We start from the raw sequence: 8,573 nt of genomic DNA on the forward strand, positions 1-8,573 counted from the left end.
TGCAACCTTTTTGAATGTATTCATGACTATCTTCAAATTTTCTGTGAACTGTGAAAGCCACCCCTTCCCAGAAACTAGAACAAATTTTATGGATCTCCTTCTAATCTTGTAAATGGTGCACATGTACCAGAGTTAAATAATAATAATAAAAAGAAGCTAGCCAGCACTCTCAACAATAGCCAAATTATGGAACGAGCCAAAATGTCCATCAACTGATGAATGGATAAAGAAATTGTGGTTTATATACACAATGGAGTACTACGTGGCAATGAGAAAGAATGAAATATGGCCCTTTGTAGCAACATGGATGGAACTGGAGAGTGTTATGCTAAGTGAAATAAGCCATACAGAGAAAGACAGATACCATATGGTTTCACTCTTATGTGGATCCTGAGAAACTTAACAGAAACCCATGGGGGAGGGGAAGGAAAAAAAAAAAAAGAGGTTAGAGTGGAAGAGAGCCAAAGCATAAGAGACTCTTAAAAACTGAGAACTGAGGGTTGATGGGGGGTGGGAGGGAAGGGAGGGTGATGGGTATTGAGGAGGGCACCTTTTGGGATGAGCACGGGGTTGTATGGAAACCAATTTGACAATAAATTTCATATAATGAATAAATAAATAAATAAATAAATAAATAAATAAAAAGAAGCTAGCCACCTTTATGTAGCTATTTTGAGAAAATGCCTGTAAAAAAAATAAAAATGTGGGCATTGTGGAGGGCACTTGATGGGATGAGCACTGGGTGGTGTATGTAATTGATGAATCACGGGAATCTACTCCGCAAATCAAGAGCACACTATATACACTGTATGTTAGCCAACTGACAATAAATTATATTTTTAAAAAAAGAAACAAAAAAATATGTTTTTCTTATCACAAAACTGCCTCAGGCCTGGCTGCTTCTTCTGCTGGTAACCAGGCCCACTTGCTTTCAATATTATTAAGGTATTTTTCTGGAAAAATTTTTCAGCCTCTTAAAGCTGTATTTGCTCTTTAAAATGAAAATATTTATTGAGACACCCGGGTAGCTCAGTCAGTTAAGCGTCTGACTCTTGATCTTGGCTCAAGTCATGATCTCATGGTTCATGAGATAGAGCCCCATGTCCGGCTCTGCACTGACAGCACAGAACCTACTTGGGGTTCTCTCTCTCCCCCTCTCTCTGCCCCTCCCCTGTGCATGCCTGTGCTTTCTCCCTCAAAATAAACCAATAAACTTTAAAATATCTGGATAGATAGATAGATTGATAGATAGATACACTCTTTCCCTCTCTCTGCCCCTCCCTCTCTCTCAAAATAAATAAACTTTAAACAAAAATAAAAAATAATATATAAAAAAGAAAATATTTATTAATTACTTTGAGTAAGTGTTATCATACCAAAAATATATACATGTGCAGAGCATTATAAGACATCATCACTATTTCAGTTTTAGATGATTTGGCAAAAGCAATAGCCGATTTGTCATTTGTGAACTGATGAAAAATTTGTGGGCAAACAAAACTCCAGCAAGAGAGTCCCTTTTATATTTACGCTGATTTATAATGTGATTATAAATATTATAACAACAAAACTAAAAACAAAAAATTTGGGGCCACAGAATTGCTGTAAAAATGTATACTTAGGATAGTAAGCAATCATGACTACAAAGTTTTACCTGAACGTCAATTTCCAATTTCTCTTCTTGGATACAATTGATTTATGTGTTGAGGATACAACCCTTGACAACTTTAGAATCCAAGGAATCCACAGAAGCTGGCTCATAACTTCTACCATAAGGCTATGTCTAACTTATCTCCCTGCCACCACTCCAAAATCCAACACCCTTCCCTCCCATACCCAGGCATCATAAAACTTCCCTGCTCAAAGCTAGCAATGGCTCCAATTGGCTTCAGAGTATAAACCAAATTTTCTTGCAAAGACCCTTATGATGTAGTTCTGCTTACTTGAGCTTAACTCACTCACCATTCTATTCATGTGTTCTCCATTAATACTGAAAGTAAAGCTGTAGTTCACCCAAGCAGATCATGGATTTTACACATGATACTCCTTTCTGATTTCTCTCTTCTTTTTTACCACCACTACTCATTTGAAATAGCTCAAATAAAGCTTCTAAGAACCCTTCCTTAACCATTCACCCCTTCCTGCCCAACACTCTGCCCCATGAAACCCTAGGAAAAGTATTCCTCATCATTAGTTGTACGTGTTTATCTGTATATCTTCTTCATCAGACAGTAAGCTTTTAGAAGATCAGAACGCTATATATTTTTTAAGTTCATTTTCTTTTGGGGAGAGGGAGAGGAAGAGAGAGAGAGAGAGAGAGAACAAGTTGGGGAAGGGCAGAGAGAGAGAGGGAGTGCATCACAAGCAGACTCCTCAGCGCTGTCAGTGCCTGACATGGGTCTCAATCTCAGGAACCATGAGATCATGACCTGAGCTGAAATCAAGAATTGGATGCTCAACCGACTGAGCCACCAGGCACCCCAGAACACTATCTTTCTCATGATTGTGTCCTAAGACATTACCTACTACCTATCAAAATAAGTATTGGTCAGATTCTGCATTCTTCAGGAGTATATGGAACAATCAGGAAGGACTGGCCTAAAGGGCAATTATAAGCACAAAAAAGCTTTCTTAACTAATCCAAAAGATTAATACAGAGAGGTGACATCTAACCTATTTGAATGCATGTAGTCTTTTAATATAAAATCTTCCGAGGACAGGGAATGCATTTTAGAAGAAACTTGCAAACCTTTCAAGTCTAAAACATACACGGATAGTTGCCTGCTGCTAGTCACTAAGTTCAAACTGCTTGTTGACAGACTTGATCTGTGTAAGTGACCATTCACTTCCTTTTAGTCCATCTGCCATGAATACCATCCCATACTCGACCAACCTTTTTACTACAGATTTGAGCTTTTCAAAGTTTTGGATTGTCCCCCCACAAATGAAAAGTAAACCCATTCAGAGAACTTGTTTTATATATGTATATGTGTGTGTATAAAATGTATTTATTTATCATATTTACATCTAAAAATCAATGGAGGTAATAATGAAGTTGTCAAAAATGACAAAGGGATTGTCTAGCACTGACAATTTTCCAGGTGTTGTCTGAAATGCTTTACAAAGTTGGATCCCCACAACCTCCTGTGCTCAGTTAGAATACTATCACTGTCATGTTACAGACAAAGAACTTGAGGCCAAGAGGTGAAATATCTCACCTAAGGACATGCAGCTAGTAAACAATAAAAAGCTGGGATGTGAACTCAGAGAGTCAGACAACAGTACGTGTGTGATGAGCCACTCTAGGAGAGCCTACATTCTGATTCAATGCCATGTCATTACGGGGCACACTACCAAGATTTACCGATAATGATAATAAGTTATGTATCAGCTTTCATCTTCTGAAATCATCTTCAGGGCTAGAATTCAACATACAGTTTTGATCAAGGTATTGATCAAGGTAGGTAATTTGGAATGTACATGACTTTGTAATAAACATGACTGAATTTTGAGTCGCCGAGTTGCCTTTAATAGCTTCAGGAAGACATGGAATTCGCAACATTCACTTTGTTCAACCACTGCTGGTTAGTCCTCCAGTTATATAGCCTTTCCTCATAATGCAAGCTGTTATAAAAAAACATTACATTGTGAAGCCTGAAATACCGGCCAGTTGAAAAGAGAATATCCAGCAGGGCTCTTTTTATATATGTTTGAGAGTTTAATCATGTGCTGCTGGGTAGATGTTTGGCCTGTGAAGGTTACACAGTGGTCTCTTAAAGTGTACTATAAAAGTGCTTGTGCAGGGGAAAGAGCTGACAGGCTGATGGAGCTTCCAACCTCGGCAATTATTTCAGCAAATCTCCGTACCATGGACTTCTTAACCACATGACCCTTTTCATGTCCCTGTTCTATTAATTGGAAACAATGTCACTTAGGAAAAATAAGTCCTTCAAAATTTCCTTTCTTTTCTGATCTTAGCTGAAGGGAAAGCTGTTATATGCTCCTAGCCTATCAAAAAACCTAAAATTCAAGCAGCTTTCTGGATTACACACACACGCGCGCACACACACACACACACACACAGCATTTGATTATATAAAGTTGAGGAGGAATAAAATTTTATTGTGTTCAACTGCCTTGAAACCATCTGTTTTTCTCTCTAATTTTTGGTATTTGCCAAACACTCAATATCCAGAAAACTCTTTTGATCTCCTAGCAAGACATGTGAATTGTAACATTGATTTCTCCCTGCAATATGTTCCCCATGGGAATGTTACTGAGTTACATGATCCTGGTGCACAAGGGATGCACTGATAATACCCTTGGAAAACCAACATTGCCAAGATGGGCAGCCGGTATTAAAGATCATTCTGAGATTGTCACGTTCATTTGTGGTCTGCCTGTGACTAAACAGAAATTCAAGACGGACCCTGAGAATAAAGTCGGCTTTGTGGCATTTGTCAACAAAGCTATATTACTGTTTTGAGCCAGATGACTCTCTAGATAAAGGAGAGATGCCTGTAAATCATACAATGGATGTAATTTAAGAAGTGGTAAGCATAAATGGCCCGGAGCAGCAAAGAATACTGACTCTTTTTGTCGCTGCTGTTCCCTGGATTATTAGTGTCACATCCTTCAACAATTTGCCCCATTAATTCTATCAGCTGGGAAAACACCCATAACTGAGAAGGGAAAGGGAAATCATGTTTAGTGGCACCAGGGTCTTGCTTAAAAGGGGAGTGGCGATCACTGCAGGAGTTTCTCTCTGTGAGACCTCATACAATCTTCCAGGGGAATCTATAAGATAAAATTACCAGACCTTATTTGTTAATGATAAAATGAATTTACACTGAGAATTTTAATCTTAAACAATTTAGGACATTTCCTTTTTAACCAGAAATAGGCTTTATTACCATGCTAGGTCCTACCAGTCTTATTTTCCCCCTGTATTGTATATTTATGACTTTTTATTAACCTTAACACTGCCCTGAGAATCTGTTCTATTATTCTGTTCTTTCCTCAATACAGAACTTAAGTTGACGTCAACAAGGGATGTGTACTGAAAGGTGTAGGCGGATTAGATTCAAATGAATTCAAGCACATGTGACTATTAAAATGAGAATAAGGAGACACTTCTGGTATTTTAGATATTGTTATCTGATTATTTCTACCCTCGTTAATATATTTAGAGATTAGACATTGGCTTGCAAATGTGTTTCCTGTTTGTGCACACATACTTTGTTTTTCCTACTGCAAATAATATAATTCCAAATACATATGAACTCCTGGTATTAAGTTTGCACGCTTTTTTCCAAGTAAAATATCGTCTCACCTTGTAGCCTTTGTATATAAGATCAGACAATGCTCATGAAGGAATAGGTGGAGGTTTTTTTTTTTTTTTGCTATTTAACCTCTCCTCTGTTGATACATGTTTTACTAACAATATATAAAATTTAATTTTCTAAAAGAGCATACAACACATTTAAAAATTTATTTAATAAAAAGAAGCTTTTATAGCCTTTTATTATTTCTTAAGCAAAGTATTTTTCTTCTCATTTCCAGAGATTAAAATCTGTTAACAGTGAATCAGGACTGTATAAACAATATTTGTATATTGCAGGGTCAGAGCATAAAGTAGTAAAAATTACTGCTTTGGATTCAGTCAAACTTAAGCTCACATCTGCTATGTGACCTGAAGATGTATCTTCCTTTCAGATCCATTTTCCTCATGTCCTGATAAAGAAACTAATACCACCTTGTAAAATGATTAAGAAATTCAAAATACCGAACGGAAAGTGTCTATTGTCTGGTCCATTAAACTCAAAGTAAAAAGAGGATTACTATTTTAACAGTATTAAAATTATGGGTTTTTTTTATTTCAATGAGTTCTTTTTAATTTCTCTCAGTGTCTTAACAGCACTTCTATCTTTGTTTTATCCCTGGTTGGATCATTAATAAATCTTCTAACAGCCCCTTCTTAAAGTTATTATACACATCTTCCTGATTACTACCACTTATTAATTCAGAGCTATAGAACTATTCTCTCAGTTTTCTCTTTTGTTCCCCGAGTCTTATCATATTTCCCTTGGTGACTTCAATGTAAAAAATAAATTCATTCTTTCTTGATTGTTTTCTTTCTGTCTTTAAATACATATCTATTAGATTTTAAACACTGTGCTAGGCAACTTAAATATTACAGTGAATGAAAGATACACTTTTTCTGCCTTCATAAACCTTACACCCAATTGTGGAGGTGTTAGTCAAGTAATACTAGTATAGAAAAAATAATAATAATAAATTACAACTATGTTAAATACCACATAGGAAAGAAACATAGTCTTTGTGACTATAGAAAGGAGGAATCTAGGGGGTCAAAAAAGTCTTTATTGAATAATAATTAAAGGTGATATGAAATTTGAAAGATGGGTAAGGGCTAAACAAGTGGAAGGCCTTGTCGGGGTAAGAACAGAAGCAAGCAAGATAGAAGAAACAGCAGGAGCCAAGGCCCTGTGGTGGGAAGAAGCAAGGTGTATTCACATACTTGAGACAATGCTAGAGTGGCTAAAAGGGACCCAGGTGGGAAAAGAGGTTGGAGAAGTGGGGACAAATGACACTAAACCGGTGCCCTCTCAGATATATTTATGAGTTTAGTCTTTATTCCAAGAGCAATGGAAGCCACCAGAACGTTTAAGAGAAGGGTAGGTGATATGATCATATTTGTATTTTGAAAGATCTCTCTGGATGCTATCAGAACACTCCTTTGCAAACTCTAACATGCCTACAAATCACCTGGGGATATCGTTAAATGCAGATTCTGATCCAGTATTTCTGGGGGTGGGGCCCTCATGCCTGCGTTTCTAACAAATTCCCAGATGAAGCAGATATTACTACACTTTGAGTAGCAAGGGTTTATCCAGCTCTGCACTGGCAGTGTGGAGGCTGCTTGAGATTCTCTTGTCCCTCTCTCTCTGTCACGCCCCTACTCGTGCTGTGTCTGTTTCTCTCAAAATAAATGAGTGAACTTAAAAAGAAAAAAGAAAAAGCATGGATAGAGTAAGATGGGAGGCGAGGAAATCAGTTAGGAAGCTATTCTTTGGTTCATTCAATCAATATACATTTAGTATTTGCTAACTCCCAACCCAGCCCTGCTTCCAGACTATGGGAATAGCATGGTTGACAAAATAGACCGTCTCAGTCTGTTATGCAGCTTACATGCTAGCGGCTACTGCATTGTAGACAATGCAGTGCAATACCTATAGGTAGAAGAAGACAGAAGCTTTAGCTGGAACGGCAACAATGAGACAGAGCACAGTTAACTGACTATGGACAGATGTACGTGGCAAAACAGACAGGATAAGGGAGGCACTGGATCATGAAGGATGAGAGAGAAGATTTGACAAAAAAGATGTCTACATTTCAGGCTGTCTTTAAGATACCCACATGAAGTACTTATTTCAATCTATGGATTTATAACTCAAAATACAGGTTAAGGCTGGCAGTGAGAAGTTAGGGTGTCCATAGGTTGAATGTGTGATACTTTGAATATATTCAAGTGGTGACGCCAGGTGCAACTCCCCTGCCCCAGTCCCCGGTGCTATTGCCCAGCCCATATCCCTGTCTCTTACTTTTCTGAGAAAAATCAGATGTCATCAGGTATTTCCTGTTCTCACACACACATTTAGCTATACCTGACCTCATCTCATCACTTCTCCGGTCTCTAAAGCAGGGATATCTCTTCTTTAAAATTAATCTCAGTTATATTCCTTAAAGCAATAGTTTTGCTGAGGGCGTCCATTCTCTCACCTGGTGTTCTTGTTCTACTCACTGTAAAATAAGATCTACCCTAGAAAATCAGTTCAATCTACAGTGTTTCAGTCTTCAACTTGTTTTGACTCTTCTGCCACAATATTTCAGACTCCTTTCTTCTGGAAACTCTTATTCCTTGGCATCTACTATCCACCCCACATGTATCTTCCTTTGATCTCTCCACACATTCCTTCTAACTTCAGCTGACTCTTGGTCTTCCAGGAACCTGTTTATACCTTACATATTTTATGCGTTCCTCATTCTCATTACACACAAACACTTCTCATTATACCCTTAACTCAGTGACTCTGCTGCTATCGATATGCTTGAATATGTATCACTAATCCATTCTTCTCTGATCTCTAGACCTACACAGCCAACTGCCAATGGGACATTGCCACTTGAATGACCGCAGGTACCGTAAAGTCAACACATATGAAACTGAACTCATTTTTATTTACTAAAATGAATCTTCTACCCTGTGTTACTCTTCTTGGTAAAAGTTCTTGGTGGGAAGCCAAGATTTCCCCCTCCACATCCCACCTGGAAACCAGGTGAAAACCTTCTATTAACTCTTCTTCCCCTTCCATCACTGCCTCCACTTCTGCTTTCCTTCAGGATCTCATAAGCCCTTATCATTGAACCAGCCTCAAAAAGTTTCTCTGCATTTACTCTTTCTTTCTTCTACTCCATCTTCCAACTTTGGCCTGTGTGATGTTTCACTTTGTAGCTTAAAATGCTTCACTGGTTCCCTACTCTACCAGAAA

Source organism: Puma concolor, chromosome B1 (genome assembly GCF_028749965.1).
Source record: "Puma concolor isolate L17-30 chromosome B1, mPumCon1.1.hap2, whole genome shotgun sequence".
NCBI classification, from domain to species: Eukaryota; Metazoa; Chordata; class Mammalia; order Carnivora; family Felidae; genus Puma; species Puma concolor.